This window comes from Phalangium opilio, unplaced genomic scaffold (assembly GCF_054372755.1).
Source record: "Phalangium opilio isolate 3A_F unplaced genomic scaffold, DU_Popi_V2 ptg001662l_1, whole genome shotgun sequence".
Taxonomy (NCBI): Eukaryota; Metazoa; Arthropoda; class Arachnida; order Opiliones; family Phalangiidae; genus Phalangium; species Phalangium opilio.
This window is the reverse complement of record NW_028324260.1, coordinates 242,588-259,544: the sequence shown is the minus strand read 5'-3', so window position 1 is coordinate 259,544 and position 16,957 is coordinate 242,588. Positions and strand designations below refer to the sequence as shown.

Sequence of the window (16,957 nt, the reverse complement as noted above, 5' to 3'; positions counted from 1 at the left end):
GGCGCCAGACTCAAGGGGCTTAGTTTCCTTCGTTCACGATGTGAATCTGTGTATTCTGGTCCTCGTATGAGGGCGTGGGTTCGAATCACACTTCTGACACGATATGTTTTAAGAAAATAACTGGATGAGATATAATTTTAAAACGTCCAAATTACTCAGAACCACGTCAGGATGGCCGAGCGGTCTTAGGCGCTAGACTCAAGGGGCTTAGCTTCCTTCGTTCACGATGTAAATCTGTGTATTCTGGTCCTAGTATGAGGGCGTGGGTTCGAATCCCACTTCTGACACGATATTGTTTATGAAAATAACTCGAAGAGATGTAATTTTGAACGCCTAAATTAATTAAAACCACGTCAGGATGGCCGAGTGGTCTAAGGCGCCAGACTCAAGGGGCTTAGCTTCCTTCGTTCACGATGTGAATCTGTGTATTCTGGTCCTCGTATGAGGGCGTGGGTTCGAATCCTACTTCTGACACGATATGTTTTAAGAAAATAACTGGATGAGATATAATTTTAAAACGTCCAAATTACATAAAACCCGGTCTGGATGGCCGAGCGGTCTAAGGCGCAAGACTCACGGGGCTTAGCTTCCTTCGTTCACGATATAAATCTGTGTATTCTGGTCCCAGTATGAGGGCGTGGGTTCGAATCCCACTTCTGACACGATATTGTTTATGAAAATAACTCGAAGAGATGTAATTTTAAACGTCTAAATTACTTAAAACCACGTCAGTATGGCCGAGCCGTCTTAGGCGCCAGACTCAAGGGGCTTAGTTTCCTTCGTTCACGATGTGAATCTGTGTATTCTGGCCCTCGTTTGAGGGCGTGGGTTCGAATCCCACTTCTGACACGATATGTTTTATAAAAGTAACTCGAAGAGATGTAATTTTGAACGCCTAAATTAATTAAAACCACGTCAGGATGGCCGAGCAGTCTAAGGCGCCAGACTCAAGGGGCTTAGCTTCCTTCGTTCACGATGTGAATCTGTGTATTCTGGTCCTCGTATGAGGGCGTGGGTTCGAATTCCACTTCGGACACGATATGTTTTAAGAAAATAACTGGATGAGATATAATTTTAAAACGTCCAAATTACATAAAACCCGGTCTGGATGGCCGAGCGGTCTAAGGCGCAAGACTCACGGGGCTTAGCTTCCTTCGTTCACGATGTAAATCTGTGTATTCTGGTCCCAGTATGAGGGCGTGGGTTCGAATCCCACTTCTGACACGATATTGTTTATGAAAATAACTCGAAAAGATGTAATTTTAAACGTCTAAATTACTTAAAACCACGTCAGTATGGCCGAGCAGTCTTAGGCGCTAGACTCAAGGGGCTTAGTTTCCTTCGTTCACGATGTGAATCTGTGTATTCTGGCCCTCGTTTGAGGGCGTGGGTTCGAATCCCACTTCTGACACGATATGTTTTATAAAAGTAACTCGAAGAGATGTAATTTTGAACGCCTAAATTAATTAAAACCACGTCAGGATGGCCGAGCAGTCTAAGGCGCCAGACTCAAGGGGCTTAGCTTCCTTCGTTCACGATGTGAATCTGTGTATTCTGGTCCTCGTATGAGGGCGTGGGTTCGAATTCCACTTCGGACACGATATGTTTTAAGAAAATAACTGGATGAGATATAATTTTAAAACGTCCAAATTACATAAAACCCGGTCTGGATGGCCGAGCGGTCTAAGGCGCAAAACTCACGGGGCTTAGCTTCCTTCGTTCACGATGTAAATCTGTGTATTCTGGTCCCAGTATGAGGGCGTGGGTTCGAATCCCACTTCTGACACGATATTGTTTATGAAAATAACTCGAAGAGATGTAATTTTAAACGTCTAAATTACTTAAAACCACGTCAGTATGGCCGAGCCGTCTTAGGCGCTAGACTCAAGGGGCTTAGTTTCCTTCGTTCACGATGTGAATCTGTGTATTCTGGCCCTCGTTTGAGGGCGTGGGTTCGAATCCCACTTCTGACACGATATGTTTTATAAAAGTAACTCGAAGAGATGTAATTTTGAACGCCTAAATTAATTAAAACCACGTCAGGATGGCCGAGCAGTCTAAGGCGCCAGACTCAAGGGGCTTAGCTTCCTTCGTTCACGATGTGAATCTGTGTATTCTGGTCCTCGTATGAGGGCGTGGGTTCGAATCCCACTTCGGACACGATATGTTTTAAGAAAATAACTGGATGAGATATAATTTTAAAACGTCCAAATTACATAAAACCCGGTCTGGATGGCCGAGCGGTCTAAGGCGCAAGACTCAAGGGGCTTAGCTTCCTTCGTTCACGATGTAAATCTGTGTATTCTGGTCCTAGTATGAGGGCGTGGGTTCGAATCCCACTTCTGACACGATATTGTTTATGAAAATAACTCGAAGAGATGTAATTTTAAACGTCTAAATTACTTAAAACCACGTCAGTATGGCCGAGCAGTCTTAGGCGCTAGACTCAAGGGGCTTAGTTTCCTTCGTTCACGATGTGAATCTGTGTATTCTGGCCCTCGTTTGAGGGCGTGGGTTCGAATCCCACTTCTGACACGATATGTTTTATAAAAGTAACTCGAAGAGATGTAATTTTGAACGCCTAAATTAATTAAAACCACGTCAGGATGGCCGAGCAGTCTAAGGCGCCAGACTCAAGGGGCTTAGCTTCCTTCGTTCACGATGTGAATCTGTGTATTCTGGTCCTCGTATGAGGGCGTGGGTTCGAATCCCACTTCGGACACGATATGTTTTAAGAAAATAACTGGATGAGATATAATTTTAAAACGTCCAAATTACATAAAACCCGGTCTGGATGGCCGAGCGGTCTAAGGCGCAAGACTTAAGGGGCTTAGCTTCCTTCGTTCACGATGTAAATCTGTGTATTCTGGTCCTAGTACGAGGGCGTGGGTTCGAATCCTACTTCTGACACGATATTGTTTATGAAAATAACTCGAAGAGATGTAATTTTAAACGTCTAAATTACTTAAAACCACGTCAGTATGGCCGAGCAGTCTTAGGCGCTAGACTCAAGGGGCTTAGTTTCCTTCGTTCACGATGTGAATCTGTGTATTCTGGCCCTCGTTTGAGGGCGTGGGTTCGAATCCCACTTCTGACACGATATGTTTTATAAAGGTAACTCGAAGAGATGTAATTTTGAACGCCTAAATTAATTAAAACCACGTCAGGATGGCCGAGCAGTCTAAGGCGCCAGACTCAAGGGGCTTAGCTTCCTTCGTTCACGATGTGAATCTGTGTATTCTGGTCCTCGTATGAGGGCGTGGGTTCGAATCCCACTTCGGACACGATATGTTTTAAGAAAATAACTGGATGAGATATAATTTTAAAACGTCCAAATTACATAAGACCCGGTCTGGATGGCCGAGCGGTCTAAGGCGCAAGACTCAAGGGGCTTAGCTTCCTTCGTTCACGATGTAAATCTGTGTATTCTGGTCCTAGTACGAGGGCGTGGGTTCGAATCCTACTTCTGACACGATATTGTTTATGAAAATAACTCGAAGAGATGTAATTTTAAACGTCTAAATTACTTAAAACCACGTCAGTATGGCCGAGCAGTCTTAGGCGCTAGACTCAAGGGGCTTAGTTTCCTTCGTTCACGATGTGAATCTGTGTATTCTGGCCCTCGTTTGAGGGCGTGGGTTCGAATCCCACTTCTGACACGATATGTTTTATAAAAGTAACTCGAAGAGATGTAATTTTGAACGCCTAAATTAATTAAAACCACGTCAGGATGGCCGAGCAGTCTAAGGCGCCAGACTCAAGGGGCTTAGCTTCCTTCGTTCACGATGTGAATCTGTGTATTCTGGTCCTCGTATGAGGGCGTGGGTTCGAATTCCACTTCGGACACGATATGTTCTAAGAAAATAACTGGATGAGATATAATTTTAAAACGTCCAAATTACATAAAACCCGGTCTGGATGGCCGAGCGGTCTAAGGCGCAAGACTCAAGGGGCTTAGCTTCCTTCGTTCACGATGTAAATCTGTGTATTCTGGTCATAGTATGAGGGCGTGGGTTTGAATCCCACTTCTGACACGATATTGTTTATGAAAATAACTCGAAGAGATGTAATTTTAAACGTCTAAATTACTTAAAACCACGTCAGTATGGCCGAGCCGTCTTAGGCGCTAGACCCAAGGGGCTTAGTTTCCTTCGTTCACGATGTGAATCTGTGTATTCTGGCCCTCGTATGAGGGCGTGGGTTCGAATCCCACTTCTGACACGATATGTTTTATAAAAGTAACTCGAAGAGATGTAATTTTGAACGCCTAAATTAATTAAAACCACGTCAGGATGGCCGAGCGGTCTAAGGCGCCAGACTCAAGGGGCTTAGCTTCCTTCGTTCACGATGTGAATCTGTGTATTCTGGTCCTCGTATGAGGGCGTGGGTTCGAATCACACTTCTGACACGATATGTTTTAAGAAAATAACTGGATGAGATATAATTTTAAAACGTCCAAATTACTCAGAACCACGTCAGGATGGCCGAGCGGTCTTAGGCGCTAGACTCAAGGGGCTTAGCTTCCTTCGTTCACGATGTGAATCTGTGTTTTCTGGTCCTCGTATGAGGGCGTGGGTTTGAATCCCACTTCTGACACGATATTGTTTATGTAAATAACTCGAAGAGATGTAATTTTAAACGTCTAAATAACTTAAAACCACGTCAGTATGGCCGAGCAGTCTTAGGCGCTAGGCTCAAGGGGCTTAGTTTCCTTCGTTCACGATGTGAATATGTGTATTCTGGCCCTCGTTTGAGGGCGTGGGTTCGAATCACACTTCTGACACGATATGTTTTAAGAAAATAACTGGATGAGATATAATTTTAAAACGTCCAAATTACTCAGAACCACGTCAGGATGGCCGAGCGGTCTTAGGCACTAGACTCAAGGGGCTTAGCTTCCTTCGTTCACGATGTGAATCTGTGTATTCTGGTCCTCGTATGAGGGCGTGGGTTCGAATCCCACCTCTGACACGATATGTTTTAAGAAAATAACTGGATGAGATATAATTTTAAAACGTCCAAATTACATAAAACCCGGTCTGGATGGCCGAGCGGTCTAAGGCGCAAGACTCAAGGGGCTTAGCTTCCTTCGTTCACGATGTAAATCTGTGTATTCTGGTCCTAGTATGAGGGCGTGGGTTCGAATCCCACTTCTGACACGATATTGTTTATGAAAATAACTCGAAGAGATGTAATTTTAAACGTCTAAATTACTTAAAACCACGTCAGTATGGCCGAGCCGTCTTAGGCGCTAGACTCAAGGGGCTTAGTTTCCTTCGTTCACGATGTGAATCTGTGTATTCTGGCCCTCGTATGAGGGCGTGGGTTCGAATCCCACTTCTGACACGATATGTTTTAAAAAAGTAACTCGAGGAGATGTAATTTTGAACGCCTAAATTAATTAAAACCACGTCAGGATAGCCGAGCGGTCTAAGGCGCCAGACTCAAGGGGCTTAGCTTCCTTCGTTCACGATGTGAATCTGTGTATTCTGGTCCTCGTATGAGGGCGTGGGTTCGAATCACACTTCGGACACGATATGTTTTAAGAAAATAACTGGATGAGATATAATTTTAAAACGTCCAAATTACATAAAACCCGGTCTGGATGGCCGAGCGGTCTAAGGCGCAAGACTCAAGGGGCTTAGCTTCCTTCGTTCACGATGTAAATCTGTGTATTCTGGTCCTAGTATGAGGGCGTGGGTTCGAATCCCACTTCTGACACGATATTGTTTATGAAAATAACTCGAAGAGATGTAATTTTAAACGTCTAAATTACTTAAAACCACGTCAGTATGGCCGAGCAGTCTTAGGCGCTAGGCTCAAGGGGCTTAGTTTCCTTCGTTCACGATGTGAATCTGTGTATTCTGGCCCTCGTTTGAGGGCGTGGGTTCGAATCACACTTCTGACACGATATGTTTTAAGAAAATAACTGGATGAGATATAATTTTAAAACGTCCAAATTACTCAGAACCACGTCAGGATGGCCGAGCGGTCTTAGGCACTAGACTCAAGGGGCTTAGCTTCCTTCGTTCACGATGTGAATCTGTGTATTCTGGTCCTCGTATGAGGGCGTGGGTTCGAATCACACTTCTGACACGATATGTTTTAAGAAAATAACTGGATGAGATATAATTTTAAAACGTCCAAATTACATAAAACCCGGTCTGGATGGCCGAGCGGTCTAAGGCGCAAGACTCAAGGAGCTTAGCTTCCTTCGTTCACGATGTAAATCTGTGTATTCTGGTCCTAGTATGAGGGCGTGGGTTCGAATCCCACTTCTGACACGATATTGTTTATGAAAATAACTCGAAGAGATGTAATTTTGAACGCCTAAATTAATTAAAACCACGTCAGGATAGCCGAGCGGTCTAAGGCGCCAGACTCAAGGGGCTTAGCTTCCTTCGTTCACGATGTGAATCTGTGTATTCTGGTCCTCGTATGAGGGCGTGGGTTCGAATCCCACTTCGGACACGATATGTTTTAAGAAAATAACTGGATGAGATATAATTTTAAAACGTCCAAATTACATAAAACCCGGTCTGGATGGCCGAGCGGTCTAAGGCGCAAGACTCAAGGGGCTTAGCTTCCTTCGTTCACGATGTAAATCTGTGCATTCTGGTCCTAGTATGAGGGCGTGGGTTCGAATCCCACTTCTGACACGATATTGTTTATGAAAATAACTCGAAGAGATGTAATTTTAAACGTCTAAATTACTTAAAACCACGTCAGTATGGCCGAGCAGTCTTAGGCGCTAGACTCAAGGGGCTTAGTTTCCTTCGTTCACGATGTGAATCTGTGTATTCTGGCCCTCGTTTGAGGGCGTGGGTTCGAATCCCACTTCTGACACGATATGTTTTATAAAAGTAACTCGAAGAGATGTAATTTTGAACGCCTAAATTAATTAAAACCACGTCAGGATGGCCGAGCAGTCTAAGGCGCCAGACTCAAGGGGCTTAGCTTCCTTCGTTCACGATGTGAATCTGTGTATTCTGGTCCTCGTATGAGGGCGTGGGTTCGAATCCCACTTCGGACACGATATGTTTTAAGAAAATAACTGGATGAGATATAATTTTAAAACGTCCAAATTACATAAAACCCGGTCTGGATGGCCGAGCGGTCTTAGGCGCCAGACTCAAGGGGCTTAGCTTCCTTCGTTCACGATGTGAATCTGTGTATTCTGGTCCTCGTATGAGGGCGTGGGTTTGAATCACACTTCTGACACGATATGTTTTAAGAAAATAACTGGATGAGATATAATTTTAAAACGTCCAAATTACTCAGAACCACGTCAGGATGGCCGAGCGGTCTTAGGCGCTAGACTCAAGGGGCTTAGCTTCCTTCGTTCACGATGTGAATCTGTGTATTCTGGTCCTCGTATGAGGGCGTGGGTTCGAATCCCACTTCTGACACGATATGTTTTAAGAAAATAACTGGATGAGATATAATTTTAAAACGTCCAAATTACATAAAACCCGGTCTGGATGGCCGAGCGGTCTAAGGCGCAAGACTCAAGGGGCTTAGCTTCCTTCGTTCACGATGTAAATCTGTGTATTCTGGTCCTAGTATGAGGGCGTGGGTTCGAATCCCACTTCTGACACGATATTGTTTATGAAAATAACTCGAAGAGATGTAATTTTAAACGTCTAAATTACTTAAAACCACGTCAGTATGGCCGAGCAGTCTTAGGCGCTAGGCTCAAGGGGCTTAGTTTCCTTCGTTCACGATGTGAATCTGTGTATTCTGGCCCTCGTTTGAGGGCGTGGGTTCGAATCACACTTCTGACACGATATGTTTTAAGAAAATAACTGGATGAGATATAATTTTAAAACGTCCAAATTACTCAGAACCACGTCAGGATGGCCGAGCGGTCTTAGGCACTAGACTCAAGGGGCTTAGCTTCCTTCGTTCACGATGTGAATCTGTGTATTCTGGTCCTCGTATGAGGGCGTGGGTTCGAATCACACTTCTGACACGATATGTTTTAAGAAAATAACTGGATGAGATATAATTTTAAAACGTCCAAATTACATAAAACCCGGTCTGGATGGCCGAGCGGTCTAAGGCGCAAGACTCAAGGAGCTTAGCTTCCTTCGTTCACGATGTAAATCTGTGTATTCTGGTCCTAGTATGAGGGCGTGGGTTCGAATCCCACTTCTGACACGATATTGTTTATGAAAATAACTCGAAGAGATGTAATTTTGAACGCCTAAATTAATTAAAACCACGTCAGGATAGCCGAGCGGTCTAAGGCGCCAGACTCAAGGGGCTTAGCTTCCTTCGTTCACGATGTGAATCTGTGTATTCTGGTCCTCGTATGAGGGCGTGGGTTCGAATCCCACTTCGGACACGATATGTTTTAAGAAAATAACTGGATGAGATATAATTTTAAAACGTCCAAATTACATAAAACCCGGTCTGGATGGCCGAGCGGTCTAAGGCGCAAGACTCAAGGGGCTTAGCTTCCTTCGTTCACGATGTAAATCTGTGCATTCTGGTCCTAGTATGAGGGCGTGGGTTCGAATCCCACTTCTGACACGATATTGTTTATGAAAATAACTCGAAGAGATGTAATTTTAAACGTCTAAATTACTTAAAACCACGTCAGTATGGCCGAGCAGTCTTAGGCGCTAGACTCAAGGGGCTTAGTTTCCTTCGTTCACGATGTGAATCTGTGTATTCTGGCCCTCGTTTGAGGGCGTGGGTTCGAATCCCACTTCTGACACGATATGTTTTATAAAAGTAACTCGAAGAGATGTAATTTTGAACGCCTAAATTAATTAAAACCACGTCAGGATGGCCGAGCAGTCTAAGGCGCCAGACTCAAGGGGCTTAGCTTCCTTCGTTCACGATGTGAATCTGTGTATTCTGGTCCTCGTATGAGGGCGTGGGTTCGAATCCCACTTCGGACACGATATGTTTTAAGAAAATAACTGGATGAGATATAATTTTAAAACGTCCAAATTACATAAAACCCGGTCTGGATGGCCGAGCGGTCTTAGGCGCCAGACTCAAGGGGCTTAGCTTCCTTCGTTCACGATGTGAATCTGTGTATTCTGGTCCTCGTATGAGGGCGTGGGTTTGAATCACACTTCTGACACGATATGTTTTAAGAAAATAACTGGATGAGATATAATTTTAAAACGTCCAAATTACTCAGAACCACGTCAGGATGGCCGAGCGGTCTTAGGCGCTAGACTCAAGGGGCTTAGCTTCCTTCGTTCACGATGTGAATCTGTGTATTCTGGTCCTCGTATGAGGGCGTGGGTTCGAATCCCACTTCTGACACGATATGTTTTAAGAAAATAACTGGATGAGATATAATTTTAAAACGTCCAAATTACATAAAACCCGGTCTGGATGGCCGAGCGGTCTAAGGCGCAAGACTCAAGGGGCTTAGCTTCCTTCGTTCACGATGTAAATCTGTGTATTCTGGTCCTAGTATGAGGGCGTGGGTTCGAATCCCACTTCTGACACGATATTGTTTATGAAAATAACTCGAAGAGATGTAATTTTAAACGTCTAAATTAATTAAAACCACGTCAGGATAGCCGAGCGGTCTAAGGCGCCAGACTCAAGGGGCTTAGCTTCCTTCGTTCACGATGTGAATCTGTGTATTCTGGTCCTCGTATGAGGGCGTGGGTTCGAATCACACTTCTGACACGATATGTTTTAAGAAAATAACAGGATGAGATATAATATTAAAACGTCCAAATTACATAAAACCCGGTCTGGATGGCCGAGCGGTCTAAGGCGCAAGACTCAAGGGGCTTAGCTTCCTTCGTTCACGATGTAAATCTGTGTATTCTGGTCCTAGTATGAGGGCGTGGGTTCGAATCCCACTTCTGACACGATATGTTTTATAAAAGTAACTCGAAGAGATGTAATTTTGAACGCCTAAATTAATTAAAACCACGTCAAGATGGCCGAGCGGTCTAAGGCGCCAGACTCAACGGGCTTAGCTTCCTTCGTTCACGATGTGAATCTGTGTATTCTGGTCCTCGTATGAGGGCGTGGGTTCGAATCACACTTCTGTCACGATATGTTTTAAGAAAATAACTGGATGAGATATAATTTTAAAACGTCCAAATTACTCAGAACCACGTCAGGATGGCCGAGAGGTCTTAGGCGCTAGACTCAAGGGGCTTAGCTTCCTTCGTTCACGATGTGAATCTGTGTATTCTGGTCCTCGTATGAGGGCGTGGGTTCGAATCCCACTTCTGACACGATATGTTTTAAGAAAATAACTGGATGAGATATAATTTTAAAACGTCCAAATTACATAAAACCCGGTCTGGATGGCCGAGCGGTCTAAGGCGCAAGACTCAAGGGGCTTAGCTTCCTTCGTTCACGATGTAAATCTGTGTATTCTGGTCCTAGTATGAGGGCGTGGGTTCGAATCCCACTTCTGACACGATATTGTTTATGAAAATAACTCGAAGAGATGTAATTTTAAACGTCTAAATTACTTAAAACCACGTCAGTATGGCCGAGCAGTCTTAGGCGCTAGACTCAAGGGGCTTAGTTTCCTTCGTTCACGATGTGAATCTGTGTATTCTGGCCCTCGTTTGAGGGCGTGGGTTCGAATCCCACTTCTGACACGATATGTTTTATAAAAGTAACTCGAAGAGATGTAATTTTGAACGCCTAAATTAATTAAAACCACGTCAGGATGGCCGAGCAGTCTAAGGCGCCAGACTCAAGGGGCTTAGCTTCCTTCGTTCACGATGTGAATCTGTGTATTCTGGTCCTCGTATGAGGGCGTGGGTTCGAATCCCACTTCGGACACGATATGTTTTAAGAAAATAACTGGATGAGATATAATTTTAAAACGTCCAAATTACATAAAACCCGGTCTGGATGTCCGAGCGGTCTAAGGCGCAAGACTCAAGGGGCTTAGCTTCCTTCGTTCACGATGTAAATCTGTGTATTCTGGTCATAGTATGAGGGCGTGGGTTTGAATCCCACTTCTGACACGATATTGTTTATGAAAATAACTCGAAGAGATGTAATTTTAAACATCTAAATTACTTAAAACCACGTCAGTATGGCCGAGCCGTCTTAGGCGCTAGACCCAAGGGGTTTAGTTTCCTTCGTTCACGATGTGAATCTGTGTATTCTGGCCCTCGTATGAGGGCGTGGGTTCGAATGCCACTTCTGACACGATATGTTTTATAAAAGTAACTCGAAGAGATGTAATTTTGAACGCCTAAATTAATTAAAACCACGTCAGGATGGCCGAGCGGTCTAAGGCGCCAGACTCAAGGGGCTTAGCTTCCTTCGTTCACGATGTGAATCTGTGTATTCTGGTCCTCGTATGAGGGCGTGGGTTCGAATCACACTTCTGACACGATATGTTTTAAGAAAATAACTGGATGAGATATAATTTTAAAACGTCCAAATTACTCAGAACCACGTCAGGATGGCCGAGCGGTCTTAGGCGCTAGACTCAAGGGGCTTAGCTTCCTTCGTTCACGATGTGAATCTGTGTATTCTGGTCCTCGTATGAGGGCGTGGGTTCGAATCCCACTTCTGACACGATATGTTTTAAGAAAATAACTGGATGAGATATAATATTAAAACGTCCAAATTACATAAAACCCGGTCTGGATGGCCGAGCGGTCTAAGGCGCAAGACTCAAGGGGCTGAGCTTCCTTCGTTCACGATGTAAATCTGTGTATTCTGGTCCTAGTATGAGGGCGTGGGTTCGAATCCCACTTCTGACACGATACTGTTTATGAAAACAACTCGAAGAGATGTAATTTTAAACGTCTAAATTACTTAAAACCACGTCAGTATGGCCGAGCCGTCTTAGGCGCTAGACTCAAGGGGCTTAGTTTCCTTCGTTCACGATGTGAATCTGTGTATTCTGGCCCTCGTATGAGGGCGTGGGTTCGAATCCCACTTCTGACACGATATGTTTTATAAAAGTAACTCGAAGAGATGTAATTTTGAACGCCTAAATTAATTAAAACCACGTCAGGATGGCCGAGCGGTCTAAGGCGCCAGACTCAAGGGGCTTAGCTTCCTTCGTTCACGATGTGAATCTGTGTATTCTGGTCCTCGTATGAGGGCGTGGGTTCGAATCACACTTCTGACACGATATGTTTTAAGAAAATAACTGGATGAGATATAATTTTAAAACGTCCAAATTACTCAGAACCACGTCAGGATGGCCGAGCGGTCTTAGGCGCTAGACTCAAGGGGCTTAGCTTCCTTCGTTCACGATGTGAATCTGTGTATTCTGGTCCTCGTATGAGGGCGTGGGTTCGAATCCCACTTCTGACACGATATGTTTTAAGAAAATAACTGGATGAGATATAATTTTAAAACGTCCAAATTACACAAAACCCGGTCTGGATGGCCGAGCGGTCTAAGGCGCAAGACTCAAGGGGCTTAGCTTCCTTCGTTCACGATATAAATCTGTGTATTCTGGTCCTAGTATGAGGGCGTGGGTTCGAATCACACTTCTGACACGATATGTTTTAAGAAAATAACTGGATGAGATATAATTTTAAAACGTCCAAATTACTCAGAACCACGTCAGGATGGCCGAGCGGTCTTAGGCGCTAGACTCAAGGGGCTTAGCTTCCTTCGTTCACGATGTGAATCTGTGTATTCTGGTCCTCGTATGAGGGCGTGGGTTCGAATCCCAGTTCTGACACGATATGTTTTAAGAAAATAACTGGATGAGATATAATTTTAAAACGTCCAAATTACATAAAACCCGGTCTGGATGGCCGAGCGGTCTAAGGCGCAAGACTCAAGGGGCTTAGCTTCCTTCTTTCACGATATAAATCTGTGTATTCTGGTCCTAGTATGAGGGCGTGGGTTCGAATCCCACTTCTGACACGATATTGTTTATGAAAATAACTCGAAGAGATGTAATTTTAAACGTCTAAATTACTTAAAACCACGTCAGTATGGCCGAGCCGTCTTAGGCGCTAGACTCAAGGGGCTTAGTTTCCTTCGTTCACGATGTGAATCTGTGTATTCTGGCCCTCGTATGAGGGCGTGGGTTCGAATCCCACTTCTGACACGATATGTTTTATAAAAGTAACTCGAAGAGATGTAATTTTGAACGCCTAAATTAATTAAAACCACGTCAGGATGGCCGAGCGGTCTAAGGTACCAGACTCAAGGGGCTTAGCTTCCTTCGTTCACGATGTGAATCTGTGTATTCTGGTCTTCGTATGAGGGCGTGGGTTCGAATCCCACTTCTGACACGATATTTTTTAAGAAAATAACTGGATGAGATATAATTTTAAAACGTCCAAATTACACAGAACCACGTCAGGATGGCCGAGCGGTCTTAGGCGCTAGACTCAAGGGGCTTAGCTTCCTTCGTTCACGATGAGCATATGTGTATTCTGGTCCTCGTATGAGGGCGTGGGTTCGAATCCCACTTCTGACACGATAATTTTTAAGAAAATAACTGGATGAGATATAATTTTAAAACGTCCAAATTACATAAAACCCGGTCTGGATGGCCGAGCGGTCTAAGGCGCAAGACTCAAGGGGCTTAGCTTCCTTCGTTCACGATGTAAATCTGTGTATTCTGGTCCTAGTATGAGGGCGTGGGTTCGAATCCCACTTCTGACACGATATTTTTTATGAAAATAACTCGAAGAGATGTAATTTTAAACGTCTAAATTACTTACAACCACGTCAGTATGGCCGAGCGGTCTTAGGCGCTAAACTCTAGGGGCTTAGCTTCCTTCGTTCACGATGTGAATCTGTGTATTCTGGTCCTCGTATGAGGGCGTGGGTTCGAATCCCACTTCTGACACGATATTGTTTATTAAAATAACTGGATGAGATGTAATTTTAAAACGTCCAAATTACACAAAACCACGTCAGGATGGCCGAGCGGTCTAAGGCGCGAGACTCAAGGTGCTTAGCTTCCTTCGTTCACGATATGAATCTGTGTATTCTGGTCCTCGTATGAGGGCGTGGGTTCGAATTCTACTTCTGACACGATACGTTTTATAAAAGTAACTCGAAGAGATGTAATTTTAAACGTCTAAATTACTTAAAACCACGTCAGGATGGCCGAGCGGTCTTAGGCGCTAGACTCAAGGGGCTTAGCTGCCTTCGTTCACGATGTGAATCTGTGTATTCTGGTCCTCGTATGAGGGCGTGGGTTCGAATCCCACTTCTGACACGATATGTTTTATAAAAGTAACTCGAAGAGATGTAATTTTGAACGCCTAAATTAATTAAAACCACGTCAGGATGGCCGAGCGGTCTAAGGTGCCAGACTCAAGGGGCTTAGCTTCCTTCGTTCACGATGTGAATCTGTGTATTCTGGTCCTCGTATGAGGGCGTGGGTTCGAATCACACTTCTGACACGATATGTTTTAAGAAAATAACTGGATGAGATATAATTTTAAAACGTCCAAATTACATAAAACCCGGTCTGGTTGGCCGAGCGGTCTAAGGCGCAAGACTCAAGGGGCTTAGCTTCCTTCGTTCACGATGTAAATCTGTGTATTCTGGTCCTAGTATGAGGGCGTGGGTTCGAATCCCACTTCTGACACGATACTGTTTATGAAAATAACTCGAAGAGATGTAATTTTAAACGTCTAAATTACTTAAAACCACGTCAGTATGGCCGAGCCGTCTTAGGCGCTAGACTCAAGGGGCTTAGTGTCCTTCGTTCACGATGTGAATCTGTGTTTTCTGGTCCTCGTATGAGGGCGTGGGTTCGAATCACGCTTCTGACACGATATTTTTTAAGAAAATAACTGGATGAGATATAATTTTAAAACGTCCAAATTACACAGAACCACGTCAGGATGGCCGAGCGGTCTTAGGCGCTAGACTCAAGGGGCTTAGCTTCCTTCGTTCACGATGAGCATCTGTGTATTCTGGTCCTCGTATGAGGGCGTGGGCTCGAATCCCACTTCGGACACGATATGTTTTATGAAAATAACTGGATGAGATGTAATTTTAAAACGTCCAAATTACACAAAACCACGTCAGGATGGCCGAGCGGTCTAAGGCGCGAGACTCAAGGTGCTTAGCTTCCTTCGTTCACGATATGAATCTGTGTATTCTGGTCCTCGTATGAGGGCTTGGGTTCGAATTTTACTTCTGACACGATATGTTTTATAAAAGTAACTCGAAGAGATGTAATTTTAAACGTCTAAATTACTTAAAACCACGTCTGGATGGCCGAGCCGTCTTAGGCGCTAGACTCAAGGGGCTTAGTTTCCTTCGTTCACGATGTGAATCTGTGTATTCTGGTCCTTGTATGAGGGCGAGGGTTCGAATCCAATTTTGACACGATATGTTTTAAGAAAATAACTGGATGAGATGTAATTTTAAAACGTCCGAATTACACAAAAGCACGTCAGGATGCCAAAGCGGTCTAAGGCGCCAGACTCAAGGGGCTTAGCTTCCTTCGTTCACGATGAGCATCTGTGTATTCTGGTCCTCGTATGAGGGCGTGGGTTCGAATCCCACTTCTGACACGATAATTTTTAAGAAAATAACTGGATGAGATATAATTTTAAAACGTCCAAATTACATAAAACCCCCCCCAGTAGCACAAGCCTTCCGCATAACAGTCGGTTAAAGGTCGAATAGTCGGTTTACGGTCCAGTCAGCTGTACCATGCTTATTCCGATACTTTTCCGACTCATGAAGCCGACTACTTCTTTTAGTTGGCAATGCCGACATCTATCTGACAGTTGGAATTGAGATGGTTTAAAGTAGGCTTGCCTACCGTCTAGAAAATTTCAACTTATTTTTTGCAAATTGATTACCGACTCTCTCGCGCTAGTCGGTATTGTGACGTTTAAGAAGAGTAAAATTAAAAGCAAAGTTATGCTTAGGCCGTTTAGTAACCGACATTTATCCGACAGTTAGAACTGAGATGGTTTAAAGTAGGCTTCCCTACCGTCCTAAACATGTAACCCACTTTTGCCAATTGATTACCAACTCCTTCCTGCTAGTCGTTATGGTCACGTTATAAAAGAGTAAAATGAAAAACGAAGTTGTTGTATAGGCCTTCTTTTCCGTGGGACGGTTTTTTTGACTTTTACTATTCCGCATATGCCACCAAATTTTTTTTGTTATATATTTAACTTATACTATATTTCGACCCACAAGCAGAAGTTGATAATACTATATTTTTGGCAACACTAGAAACATAAGGTTACAAAAAAACTGCAAAGCAAGAAAACACATCTTATTTTCTAGTTTGAATTTTCCCTCCTGTAATTTCTCGGGTCAGGTGACACGCCTCTGTTCTATTGGCGTAACTAAGATAACGCCATGCACGTCATCATCGAAGAGGGCGCTGCTAGTGCGAAAGCAAGTTAGCCTTTCCAGAGAAAAATGTGTGAAATAATACCCTTTAGAATTGTATGTTTTTCTTTTTCCTTACAAAAATCTGTAAGTGTATATCAGGGTTGCCACAGTACCTGGATATCCTGGAAAAGTCAGGGAATTTAAAAATGGTTCAAAAGGTCAGGGAAAAGTCGGGAAATTTTAAAAATTTTGGCAAATTCTGGGAACTTGATTTTAGTGGGTAAAAGTATTCATTGAAAGAGTAATGAAAGTTTCTCCTTATCCTCTCTTAACACAGAAAACTCCATGAGCAATCCTTAAAAATGTCTAGAATTGTTTTTATAAAGTAAATGCCTTCAAAAAAGCTCTTAAGACTGTTATTTATAGTAAACATTATTCTTATTCATTTTGGTGCAACAAATACAGTGGAAAACTTAATGTAGAGGGTTTATTTAATTATAAGCACTTAAAACGTGCTGTAAAAATTTACCCTACCGCCTTCAAAGGTCTGGGAAAATCTGAGAAAAAGGTCAGGGAAAACCTGGAAAAGTCCGGAAATTTTGTTCTGAAAATTCCGTAGCAACCCTGTATATTTTTCATTAAGATTTTTGTAATTTAAGAGAAAGTAACTGGCCACATCGAAGATATTAACAATGAATATTAA

At 43.5% G+C, this 16,957-nt stretch overlaps 2 non-coding genes across 2 annotated transcripts; both read left to right on the top strand.

The window, feature by feature from the left end:
- The first annotated feature begins 352 nt into the window (after window positions 1-352).
- TRNAL-CAA (transfer RNA leucine (anticodon CAA)) lies at window positions 353-474 on the top strand. Its single transcript has 2 exons — window positions 353-390; window positions 429-474. It is a non-coding gene; the product is annotated as a tRNA-Leu (tRNA).
- A 12,627-nt stretch (window positions 475-13,101) lies between these two features.
- On the top strand, window positions 13,102-13,223 carry TRNAL-CAA (transfer RNA leucine (anticodon CAA)). The gene is made up of 2 exons: window positions 13,102-13,139; window positions 13,178-13,223. It is a non-coding gene; the product is annotated as a tRNA-Leu (tRNA).
- Window positions 13,224-16,957: the final 3,734 nt, after the last annotated feature.